This window comes from Cetorhinus maximus, chromosome 26 (genome assembly GCF_964194155.1).
Source record: "Cetorhinus maximus chromosome 26, sCetMax3.hap1.1, whole genome shotgun sequence".
Taxonomy (NCBI): domain Eukaryota; kingdom Metazoa; phylum Chordata; class Chondrichthyes; order Lamniformes; family Cetorhinidae; genus Cetorhinus; species Cetorhinus maximus.
The window spans coordinates 20704313-20717547 of record NC_135904.1 but is presented as its reverse complement, the minus strand read 5'-3'; the positions used below and the strand labels follow the sequence as shown (position 1 = coordinate 20717547).

The 13235-nt window shown below is 42.2% G+C and overlaps 1 long non-coding RNA gene across 1 annotated transcript in view; it reads right to left on the bottom strand.

Moving 5' to 3' along the window:
* LOC144668372 (uncharacterized) overlaps positions 1–6258 on the bottom strand; it is a 72523-nt gene extending 66265 nt beyond the window's left edge. Inside the window, exon 1 of the long non-coding RNA XR_013573482.1 lies at positions 6219–6258. This is a non-coding gene — a long non-coding RNA (uncharacterized LOC144668372). The remainder of the gene's footprint in view (positions 1–6218) is intronic.
* Between the last annotated feature and the right edge of the window lie 6977 nt (positions 6259–13235).

The window sequence follows — 13235 nt, the reverse complement described above, 5'->3', positions numbered from 1 at the left end:
CATAAAACAGCAGCTGGGCTTACTTAGCTGGAGAATTGGAGATGAGGTGTCTACACTGCTTGCAAAGAAATGCAGCCCAAAGAGTTGTTTTGCTTTGGGAGTTAAAGCTGCAATGAACTTAAAAGCATTCAGTGAGCCCTGGAAGGCTACATCATCGTGGAGATAGATGGAGCTTAAGAAAGTTTCTAGGGTTTCAATTTATCTGTCTTTGCTGAGGGAGTGAATGTCCTGCAGCAGGGGAGAATGCCATACTGAAAAGATGCTGCCATTGTTACCAAGCAGCAAAAGTTTTATTGTTAGCTGGCTCTGTGTCAGGGCCCCGAAGTCCCAGGGGCCATTTGATAGCTCACTGCAGCTAGGGCTCAGGAGAAGTCCTGGGGAGCTGAGAAGATGGCAGAATGTCACTGGCTCCATGCTGGTAAGGGTAAGGGCTCAGGAGAAGCCCTGGGAGCTAGTTATAGCTTTCTGTAGCTGGAGAAATTGTAGCTTGGTGAAATCCAGGGGCAGTGCCAGCCCAGTGAAGCTAGCTGGCAATTAAAGAGCTGAAATTTCACCAGTAAATTGAGTCTCAAGCGCAGACTTGGAAATCCAGGGGAACTGAGTCTCAGGAGACTAGATTGAAACCCTGGGATATGTGTAGTCATTGAGGCAGTCCAAATTGGAGCGGCTTTGAGGGAATTGAGGGGCTTAATCTTCAAAAGTGAAAGGTTTAGAGTTCCTCATGAGGGAGACAGTTTCATTGAGATTGGCTGACTCAGTGTTTACTGACATCTGGGTGGATTGCTGAGAAATCCGTGGGATCTATCTTGGTCACATTTGTTATTTATTGTACAGCGTGTTCAACCACAGTTTGCCTGTTAATTCACATGTGCTTCATATTAACCCTGAATGTTAGAATATAAGACAGATATTAGAAATTGTTTTATCTTTTTGACTTTGTTTAGTGAAGTTTATTTTTGTTCAAAACCCTTGGAATCTTGTGGCTTTACTCTCTTAGCCAGTGCCTTGAATCTCAAATTTTTGTCTACTTTTTAAAAAAAAACATGATTGGTCCCTAACCAGATCTTACTAAAAAAGTTGGGGGTCTGGTCTAGGATCATCACAGGATAAAGTTTACCTGGGTTAGAATAATGGTCTTGCTTTATTAACTTCTGTCCTCTTCCCTCTCTTGACATACCACTCAGTTCTACTTTCCACACTTTCACTCCTTTCTCCTGTACCCTGCTCTCTCTCTCTCCTGTCTTTTTTATGTTTCTGCCTGTTTCTCTTTTTCTGTGTCCCACTCTTTGAGCACAATTTTAACCTAACCCACCTGTTGGGAAACCGATGGGATTGGATGGAACGTTTGTTTTACACATTTAGTATTTTTCACGTTTTACTCCACAAGGAGTCAAGAAGGATTGTTATAAATACCTAGTTTGTGGTTCATAGTAACAGTTTAGAGGTAATTTTTAATTCTGGGAAGATTAAAAGTTTAACTGTAGAAAATAGGATAAATGCAACTAAAGCAGCTTGAAGACTATTACACTTAAAAGATTGTACTGAAGTCAGTAGAATATAATGTGCAGGGTATAAAACTCAATCCAATCCTGTGGGATTCCCACCCATCCAATTAGATTAATATAAACCCAAAATTTCCCACTTGGGTAATTTCTGGCAATCCAACAATAAGTTATCTGATCCAGCTACAGTGTCTTGGAGCAGCCTTACTTAAATGAGGGCATTCACAGCAGTTTTTAAAAACCACTTTAAGCTCTTTGATTCATTCTGTCTTCTAATTAGCATTTCACAGCCACAGATTGCTAACAAAAGAATTTTGTGATCTAATTGGTTTACTTTGTTCGTTTATTGACTTTCTTCAGAGTTGTGATTTTGATAGGCAGAATCGGTTTTTTAAAAAAGTGTAATGCATGAAGTGTGATGGAAGTGTTAAAGTGGACATAGTAATGATTTTATAATAGCAAATCGCACATGGCACTGCTTGTAAGTCAGAGATGCACAATTTGATCAGGAACATTTAAATCAGTGAATTAATACAAAGGTTAATTGTTAATAAGTAAAAACTGAATTAGTATGAGTATCTGATAAGCCTATATTGATATCTTAGTATTTTTATTACTGGACTGTCTCTTTGTTTATGCTATTCTTTCAAGTGTTAGGAATTTGAATGTGACAATATGTGACAGACAAGCGCAAGAGCTTTTTATCATGATGGATATTCGTGTGTTTGTGTACAAATAATATACACACCAAATCAGTTTATTAACATAATTAAACACTAATAGTGTGAACAATGTTTCTTGCTTTTAAAAAAAAATTGGAATGTAACTTTAAACACTGAGATTAGGAAAAATGCAGCTTGTACAAGGCTGAGATTAGAAAAAGGCTGTCACTGTCTTCTAATTATGTTCATGTCTTTGATTTCTTAAAATGTTGCTGAATGTCCTAGAGGGAGAACTAAAATTCCTGTGGAGTTGTTCAGCCAGCATCACATATGGAAAAGCTAATGAGTCTATTTGAGGCAAAGAAAGAGCTGTCATTTCTTCATTGTTAGTTTTTGCATGTTTCTGGTTTTTGCTGCTGTTTTAATTTCAAGGACAATGTCATGGCGAAAAATATTTAGAATGTTCTTGCGTTTGTTTAAAAAAAAAATTATCACGACTGGTTATTTTGTGGAGTATCTTTTTGCAGTACTTAAAAGTGAAGACTTTTTGTGCAAGTGGTTGAAAAATACGAATCTGGACAAACCCACTTGCACAAATTTCCGAGTGTAATCCATCAGTAGCCACAGCAGAAAAGAAAGAAATAGGTAGAATGGCGTCAGGGGACAGAGACAGTTAAGGTTGAAGAAATCACTCTTTAATAAGCTTTGGAAATGCATTGAGGGGAAGGATATAAATGGGGAGTTCCTAAAGTGGATCACACTGGCTTGAAAGAATGACTGCCAATGGTGAAGCAAAGAGGATGTGAAAAATATGTAGGGACGTGTTGGACTAGTGAGGGAATGAAAGCAGAACCCTGGAGCTGGAGGAGTTCACTGAAATAGAATGGGTAAGGCTGTTGAAAGAGACAATTAGAGTTTGGTAGCAATGGAAAAGATAAAGCTGTGTCAGCGGGTAATATATAGGAGGAAGAAACAGATGTAGGAAAGGAAGTTCAGCTCAGGATCAATGAGCATACAGGCCCTGCACCACCAGACTCAATGTTAGATGGAATTCAGAAAGGTTGCTGAAATAACGAGCAGAATCATGTAGAAGTTGACAGAAGTCAAGAGGATAGCTTAACTTTTATCTCTATGAAGCTACCTACTCACCCAAAACTCAGACCAGTTTTGCAAAAGGTTTGAAATCAAGAAAAGATGGAGATGTAAACTGCGCCATGAACAGGACTTCATACTGTGCTTTCTGAGAATGTCACCATGGGTAGTAGGTGGGTAATGAAGAAGAAGTGACCAAAGATGGATGTCAATGACTGCACGAATGAGAGGAGAAATCATTGGAGGATAAAAGGTGCCTTTTGGGACAGGTATGAATGGAATTAGAGGAGAATAGTGGCATGAACATGGACTAATGAGGAGACAAATTGGACAATGATAAAATAATCTAATATCAAAAGCAGCAGATTAACAATGAGCAGGGCTGGTGAAACATCGCCACAACCACAGAGGATATAGTAACTGATGAGCAATGACTGTCCTATGGGTGGGGTGGAAATCAAAAAGTACTGGTAGGAGTGATGGATATGTAATTGTGGAGAAATTATGCAATTTAGGACTTTGAAGAAGTGAAGATTTGAGAGAAGTGATTTAAGTGGAGAGGTTTACGGTAGATTTTTGAGAAAAGGGGTGATTGTTTTGATGGTATGGACAATGACTGCATGTATAGAGATTGAAGTCAGGAAACAAAATGCTGAGAAAAGTTTGGTGGGGAGTAACTAGGAGGGAAGGGAGATCAGGGGAATCTGTACTATAGATCATCAATTTGGAATGTATTTTTAATCATGAGACCTTCTATTAATATCTTTACTGAATTTTTGTGGCTGGCCCTAATTTGTTACTGCTTGCTGAAATCAGACTATGGATGTAACTGAAATACTGTCTTGTGTTTCATGTCACTTCAAAGAAAAGTCACCTCTGAACAGGCCTAATGAGTGTTAATTGCCAAGTTTGCATAAATAACATAAATACCTATGTCACTGTCCCTCACTGCATGAGATTTACATTGTGTCACAGGTGTAGCCATTGTACCAGGAAATCCCATCAGGAAGGCTTTTGCCTTTGAACTCTATTCTGATTGACAGCTTTTATGTTTTGAAAGTATTTCTTTTGACTTCCCTTTGTCCCAATTCGACCATTAAGACCATGTGGGTTTGATTGCCGGTTTTGAGCCCTGGCTCCTTGAGTTGGAAAATCAGAACAAAACCACGAGGATTTCCAAGATGTTTTCACTGGTTTGTAACAATTTCTGAGAGTTAATTTGATGGGTTAGAAATGAGAAATGGGCAAAAGAGAAAGCAACCCTGACATGAAGTCCAGAAATACTTAGAATTTAGAAGGGAGAGGGGACGTAAGAAACTACAGGCTGTCTTTCTGAAGGTTTGTACAAAATGGTAAAAATGTGTCTTGTGGAATTATGATCAGGCTTCAGGCAAGTGATGTAAAATTTTGAGCTTTACTTAAATTTTGTATGACTAAGTATAAATTATTGATACTGCTCTGCGCAGACACAAGTGCGGCATAAATAATACTTGCATTTATATAGCACCTTTCAAGTGAAATGCCTTAGGATTTCATCACAATTAAATATCAGACATTTAGAGTTTAATTTCACTCCAGCTCAAACAAATGAAATTAAAGTGGTTTTACCCCTTGCATCTGCCACATAGCATCACTATCTAGATTGGGAGCATTGGACAAATGTTATTTGCGGGATTTTCAATGGGGTACCATGTACTTTCATTCACTAGCACCAATAACACAAACCTGTCTCATGGTCTGGCCAGATGGCATGAATATATACCTCTCTTCATTAGGATGCTCTTTTTCCCCTGTCTTATTTCCTCTCTCTCTCTCTCTCTCAACTGCCTATCTGCAGTTCGGATTGGCAAGTGTTTTCTTGTGCTTTCTTTAGTTCCTGTGGAAGAGACATCCACACAGGAAGGATTATCCCATTATCTCTTACAGCACTGAATACTGAAGCTGCTATAAGAACCAAAGGAAATTGTGATCTGCCACTTGAGCCTTCTGCCTTATGTGGGAAGATGGTAAGCTTATCTATACAAATTCTACACACATAATGGCTGGTGGGGCCACTACAGAATTCGACCATAATTCAATTAGTAAATACAAAACGGATAACCTTATCCACAAATATCATAAGGTTGGCCTGCATAAAAAATAAACACATTCATAATAATCCACCAAAAGGTGCTCACATAAGGGACAACATTGGGATTGAATACACAGAGCCTTGCTCTGAATCTGAATGTTTTATCGGATGTGAAAGTAATTAGTATCAATTTGGTGGAGAATTTATTACCCAGAACTGATAACTCCATCTTAATAAGTATAGAAATTCAGCACAAACTATAAATTATATAATGGAAATAATTAAATTATGAAGAAGTCTTTTCAGAACGGCTAATTGTTCAATTTCAAACACAAGAGGGTGCTGCAGCATTAGTATCTAGTATTTGCTGCAGATATTGTTTGAAAAATCCTGTGCAACATGGCTTCAGAAAGATATGCTTTTGTTTTTAAGTGTATGTGATAACTTTGTTTTAACATACTTTAAAATCTGTGAACTTGAAATGTGTTATGTAAGCAGATTCCTAGTTCAGAACCCAAAGGTCATGCAATGCAGCTGCTGAGTCACCCTCATTGTGAGTAATTTAGTCCTGGAGCTCCTATTGTCTGATGATAGAAAAATCTCAAAGCTCCAGGCACCATTTTCAATCAAAGTTGCATCTGTCAAGGGAAGAAACATCAGGAACATGAAAATCAGAAATGGACCAGGGCAGGGTTTTGAAGCTCTGATGAACAATGCTTTGGGACATCCTGTTATAATCTTAATTAACAGTACATAATTGAAATGACATTCTAATTGATTATTCTTGGGTTTGTACAAGATATTTAAAAGCTGTATTTAATTATCTGTGCCAATGTAATAAAAGGCTGCTAATTCTTCATCCTCACAAGCCTCCTGACTGGTTAAACTTACATTGTGACAGCTGACTGATCAGATCGGTGGTAGAACAATTCCACATCTTTATACAGCACACAACTCATGTACGACTGAAGATTGGAGGAGAGGGTGATGATGGCAGGTTGGCAGCAGAGGGGGCAGTACCTGAGGAGACAGAATCATCAGTATGGGAGTCAGGAAGTGAAAGATGTTCAGTAGGAATAGGAGTGAGGGAGTGGGAGGTTGGTCTCATGGTCAAGATGAGCTTGAAGAGGGCATATGGGGAGATAGGAGAGAAACTGTGCAAGCTCATGGCGAGGGCAGGCAGGAGTTTTAGGGGAAGTTTGGCCTGGTTGGGTAGTGGAAGGGAGGGAAGTGACAGAGCAGCTGATTGGATGGTCTTAACCTTGGTGACAAAGAAGTCCACTAGTTCTCGCACTTGTTGATAATAAAGGTGGAGGAGACAGGAGAGGTGGGGTTTAAGACGTTGGTGCATAGTAAATAAGTCAGGGATTATCTGTCCTGGAATAATGAGTGTTTTTCGCAGACAAGACCAGGACCTGATGTGCTTTATGTGGCTCAGCCAGATCTAGCGATGAATGGCTAAATCAGTTGTCTGCCAAATCCATTCAAGTATGTGTCCATTGGACTTAAGGGAGTGGAAATGTATGCCATACCAGGGATAATGGCCAGGGGGCAATAGAGTAATGTTTTTAATGGGGATGAAGGTAGAAGTAGATTGAGAAAGTTGGTACCTGCAGAAATATTGTGTACGGAGAAATTAGGAGAGAATTGCTTTCAGGGTGGACACAGAAGGAATTAAGGTTGGAAAGGGGAATGTGAATGGAGTGATAAGAGGATGTGATTAGAGATAAAAGCAAAATACTTGCAGATGCTGGAAATCTGAAACAAAACCAAAATGCTGGAAAAACTCAGCAGGTCTAACAGCATCTGTGGAGAGGAAAAAAAAGAGTTAACATTTCGAGTCCTTATGACTCTTCTTCAGAGATAACCTTCTCTATGATTGACCAAAGGCCACTTGAGATGACCAGGGCAAGAAGCTAGCTATGAATATGGATTGGGGAGTTTATCTGGAGGGGCACATTAAGGGAGGATAGGAGGGCAGTGAACTCTGAGGAGAGAGAATATGATTAATTGAAATGGAGGTAGAAGTCACTGAGGATGAGAAGGCTCTGAGTACATAGGCTGACCGAAGAAAGCAGTGAAGATAATGAGAACTTTTATTATACTTGGTGGGCAGTAAATGAGAGGTGGGAGGGCTGGACCAAGATGAGATGCTCAAAGAGTGAGAAAATGCCAGAGGAGTACAGGGTTGGATAAAGTTGTGATTTGGTGATGATTTGGTGCCTACACTGCCACCATGATGATCTGGGTGGGGCAAGTGCAGGAAGTCCTCGCCTAATGGAAAGGCTTCATTTAGGGGAAGATGTCATCGCCACTCAGCTAGGTTTCTGTCAAGGTCATTATTTCAATGTAATTCACAATGAGTTTATGGATGGCAAGAGTGTGGTTCAGAAGTGAACAGACATTCTGGAGGGAGAAGTAGAGAAGGGCTGTGACAAGTTGATCAGCTGGCAGTATCCACCGTGTCAGTGTTGGGAGAGGTGAGGGAGGGGAGCAGATTGGTCAAAACCCTCAGTGAGGGCAGAGTAGAAAGGTCAGCAAGACAGTGGCATAAGACAGTTGAGGTTGCCGCTCATAAGACTGCAGTGACGAGTGCCTTGAGGAGCTGTTTGAAGCATGTCAAGGGGGAGGGAGATACAGGGAAGCTGCAGCCTTGTCGAAGTAGTAGTCAAGCCTAGGTTGGCAGAGGGAGATTAGAAAGGTTGAGAGGTGCTTTCGAGGTAAGGATTCGGGAAGGCAGAGTATTGAGGGGGGAGAAGTGAAAGGGGACATATAGGAGAGAGGGGTCTAAGAGAAAAGAAGTAAAAAAAAAAAGTGGAAATAGAGTGACAGGCTTGGGTCTGGAGTGGCAGTTAAAACATGCACATGAAAAGGCACAGAGAAAACTCAAGTTTGATAAGCCTGATTACATAGCAATTATTAGGATATCTTTATGCTGTTAGTAAATGGGGAATAGAGAGACTATAGCTGTGAGTCCAGAGTTCAAGTCAGGGGTCGCGCTATGGGATAAAGTTGGTGAAGTAGAGCAGAGTTGGCATGATCATCGATAAACTTTTATCCAAGTTCAGAAATGTGAGAGTGAATCCAGAATCTGTTTGAAGGGTCATTAAATCCTAACGCTGACTGTCAACGCCAGGAACAGCTGCATGTGTGCACTTGGCCCACACCATTTCTCCTATTGTTGATGTTATTGGTGTCAGTACTGGTTTTGCCTGAACAATCACTGCCCCTTTCTCACCATTCCTCTCCTGCACTTAGAAAAGTCAGATACAGAGAAAACTGCCATGTGCAATGTCCCATCACAGACTCCCCAAGAGAGATACATGGGGTTTGATACAGAGTAAACAGCACACTTCATTTAAATTGTCAAAATACCTGCCAGTCGTTCATTAGATCAGAAAAGTGCTCCTTTCTGAAGCATTACAGTCACATCTTGAAATGGTTATCTCAGGATCTGTTACAATCTTTTGCAATAATTATCTGATATTCAATCTGCTTAAATATTATCATTTTTAAGATAAAAGGCAACTGATTTTTTTTAGAGAAGAGGATTTAGCATTGTTTGCAGTTTCCAGTTCAACAGGTAATTTCTTCCAGCTGAGTTTGCCCAATGTCCATCTTGGATTGTTTATACTTCATCCCTGACCACTGCCTGAGGCTAAACCACACTCTTCATAGTCTGGGTGTTCTATTGTCCTAACTGATTTGGAGCCGAGCTTCCATTACCAAGACCATCTACTTCCATGTCTGTCATATTGCTTGTCTTTGTCTTTGCCTCTGCCTCAGTCCATCTGCTGTTGAAACCCTCATCCATCCTTTTACAACCTCCACACTCAACTATTCTAAAGTTTGCCTGGCTAGCCTCCCATCTACCAACCTCCATAAATTTGAGCTCATCCAAAACTCTGCTGTTCATAATCTAACTCGTACCAAGTCCCGTTCACCCATTACCTCAGTATTTTCTGAACCTACATTGGCTCTGGGACATGCAGCACCTCGATTTTTAAGATTCTCACCCTTATGTTCAAAACAAACAGTTGCTTTTGGTGAGGAAAATAAGTTTTGCTTACCAGGTTAATGCTGTTATAGAAATGCAAGTTGTTGTTGGTGCCTCTGATGAAGCGTAACCTTCAACATGTAGCAATCTAAGAAGTGTATTGAAATGTAGCTTGTTAAAGTAATAACCTTGAAGCACGAGGCATCCAAAGCAACAAGCACAGAAACTGAAATAAATTATGGAAGACAGTTTAAATATATATAACATACATATGAACGATCCATGCTAAAAGGAGGCTAGGCACCTGCCCTATCAATGTCACAGGGAATTAAAATGAAAGTTATGCATTTTAAACTAAAAGTAAACATATGTTGAATGTTTTGAACTCTGCCACAATTATTCTTTCCCTAAACAAAAGCAGCTGCACTTCCCTTGTTAGGAAGTTTAATAATGATCTCAGGATTAGACCTGAGAGAATGGTGTGCTGAGGGAGATTAGAGGGAGATGGATTTGAGTGAGGGGAGTGGTATGGCTGATGTCCTGCCAGCAGTTCTGAATGAAGAGAGTGCACGTAGAAAGGGAGCTCTGAAGGTAGGAGAAAAGACCAAACCTGCCGGGAAAACCTCAGCAAACAAGTGGACTTGGAGGCAGAAGAAGAGCCCAGCAGCAGATCACACTCAAAGTTTATTGAGTGGGGAAATTGAGGCCTTTGCTTAGAGAGGGCAAGGTTAAAAGAAATGGTGAAAGCATAGCGAGGGGTGAGAAGGGACTTATTGATACTGGGTGGCATTCAGACAAAGCTGTCCAAGTTCATATTTTTGTCTTCAGCGTGGGGCGGTGACATGGATGTAGATGGCCTTCATGGGTATCAATCTAGTCCCTACTCTTCCCCTTCACCTCCTTCCAGAATATTCACTTGCTTCTTAAATGATTCCTCTTTCATTTTTTGCCTCCACTATCCCAGCTGGAAATCCACCCCATCAGCCCTAAATTTGCCTTTCACTTGTTTTAAGTGGCGTCAGCTTCTCCCCCACTGCCAGAGTTTAAATTTGTCAGGTCTCTGACTATTATCTGAGCTGCGTCCATGAGCTCCCTTCCACTGAGGATAAAAGGCCCACTTTTCTCTAATCTTTCTTCATGATCTTAACTTAAAGGGTCCGTGTGCGGTGGTTGACCAGTTCTGCCTCCAGTGTTTAAAGTTTCTCCCTCATGGCTGAGAGTGGAGACAGGGGCAGTCAGACTGACCCAGGCTTAACCAATGAGAAAAACAAATTCTTCAGCTGCCTTACTGTAAATTGTTTTATTTTTCAACCGCGAAAAAAAGGTCAATCACTCGGGGTCGGGGGTGGGGGGTGGGGGGGGGGGGGGGGGGGGAGGGGGAAGCAGCTTTAACACAGAGGGAGTGCGAAGGAGATTCCCTTTAATCCAACTGGGTGCGCTGTCCCTCCGGTTTCTCGGCATTGCATGTGGAAGGTGCAGGATGAGGGTCAATGGGTGATCGGCCCCTCTCAATAATAACAGGAGCACCTTCCCCTTAAAGTGTGTGTGTGTGAGGGTGTGTGTCTGTGTGTGTGAGGGTGTGTGTCTGTGTGTGTGAGGGTGTGTGTCTGTGTGTGTGAGGGTGTGTGTGTGTGTCTGTGTGTGTGAGGGTGTGTGTCTGTGTGTGTGAGGGTGTGTGTCTGTGTGTGTGAGGGTGTGTGGGTGTGTGTCTGTGTGTGTGAGGGTGTGTGTGTGTGTGTGTGTGTGTGTGTGAGAGTGTGTGTGTGTGTCTGTGTGTGTGAGGGTGTGTGTGTGTGTCTGTGTGTGTGAGGGTGTGTGTCTGTGTGTGAGGGTGTGTGTGTGTGTGTGTGAGGGGGTGTGTGTGTGTGAGGGTGTGTGTGTGTGTGAGGGTGTGTGTGTGTGTGAGGGTGTGTGTGTGTGAGGGTGTGTCTGTGTGTGTGTGTGTGTCGGTGTGTGTGTGTGTGAGGGTGTGTGTGTGTGTGAGGGTGTGTGTGTGTGTGAGGGTGTGTGTGTGTGTGAGGGTGTGTGTGTGTGAGGGTGTGTGTGTGTGAGGGTGTGTGTGTGTGAGGGTGTGTGTGTGTGTGAGGGTGTGTGTCGGTGTGTGTCTGTGTGAGGGTGTGTGTCTGTGTGAGGGTGTGTGTCTGTGTGTGTGTGTGTGTGAGGGTGTGTGTCTGTGAGGGTGTGTCTGTGTGTGTGTGAGGGTGTGTGTCTGTGAGGGTGTGTCTGTGAGGGTGTGTGTGTCTGTGAGGGTGTGTGTGTGAGGGTGTGTGTGTGAGGGTGTGTGTGTGAGGGTGTGTGTCTGTGTGTGTGAGGGTGTGTGTGTGTGTGTGAGGGTGTGTGTCTGTGTGTGTGTGTGTGTCGGTGTGTGTGTGTGTGAGGGTGTGTGTGTGTGTGAGGGTGTGTGTCTGTGTGTGTGTGTGAGGGTGTGTGTCTGTGTGAGGGTGTGTGTCTGTGTGAGGGTGTGTGTCTGTGTGTGTGAGGGTGTGTGTCTGTGTGAGGATGTGTGTGTGTGTGTGAGGGTGTGTCTGTGTGAGGGTGTGTCTGTGTGTGTGAGGGTGTGTGTCTGTGTGAGGGTGTGTGTCTGTGTGTGTGTGTGAGGGTGTGTGTCTGTGTGAGGGTGTGTGTCTGTGTGTGTGTGTGTGTGAGGGTGTGTGTCTGTGTGAGGATGTGTGTCTGTGTGTGTGAGGGTGTGTGTCTGTGTGAGGATGTGTGTGAGTGTGTGTGTGTGTGTGTGTGAGGGTGTGTCTGTGTGTGTGAGGGTGTGTGTGTGTGTGAGGGTGTGTGTGTGTGTGTGAGTGAGTGTGTTTATGTGAGTGTGAGTGTGTGTGAGTGAGTGTGTTTATGTGAGTGTGTTTATGAGTGAGTGTGAGTGAGTGTTTATGAGTGAGTGTGAGTGAGTGTGTTTGAGTGAGTGTGTGTGTGAGTGTGTGAGTTTATGTGTGAGTGAGTGTGAGTGAGTGTGATTATGTGAGTGTGAGTGAGTGAGTGTGAGTGTGTTTATGAGTGAGTGTGAGTGAGTGTGTTTATGAGTGAGTGTGAGTGTGAGAGTGAGTGTGTGTGTGTGAGTGTGAGTGTGTTTATGAGTGAGTGTGAGTGAGTGTGTTTATGAGTGAGTGTGTGTGTTTATGAGTGAGAGTGTGTTTATGAGTGAGTGTGAGTGTGTTTATGAGTGAGTGTGAGTGTGTTTATGAGTGAGTGTGAGTGTGTGAGTGAGTGTGTGTGAGTGAGTGAGTGTGTTTATGAGTGAGTGTGAGTGAGTGTGTTTATGAGTGAGTGTGTGTGTTTATGAGTGAGTGAGAGTGTGTTTATGAGTGAGTGAGAGTGTGTTTATGAGTGAGTGTGAGTGTGTTTATGAGTGAGTGTGAGTGAGTGTGTTTATGAGTGTTTATGAGTGTGAGTGAGTGTGTGTTTATGAGTGTTTATGAGTGTGAGTGAGTGTGTGTTTATGAGTGAGTGTGAGTGTGAGTGAGTGAGTGTGAGTGAGTGAGTGTGTTTATGAGTGTGAGTGAGTGTGTGTTTATGAGTGAGTGAGTGTGAGTGTGTTTGAGTGAGTGAGTGTGTGTGTTTATGAGTGTGAGTGTGAGTGAGTGTGTGAGTGTGTTTATGTGAGTGTGAGTGTGAGTGAGTGTGTGTGAGTGTGTTTATGTGAGTGTGAGTGAGTGTGTGAGTGAGTGTGAGTGTGAGTGAGTGTGAGTCGCACTGACACACACAGCCCCCCCCCCTCTCTCTGTGGTAAACTCAACACCAACAATTTCTCTCCTAAATTAATAATCCTTTATATTGATGTTAAGGTGACGAAAATCTCACCTTTCCCCCCCTGCGGAGCGTGTGTTTTCTGTCTGGCTTTTATTTTTCCATTTTTGTTTTGTTTTTAATTTTGTTTTTCCTGTTTTAATTTTATTTTGCTTTAT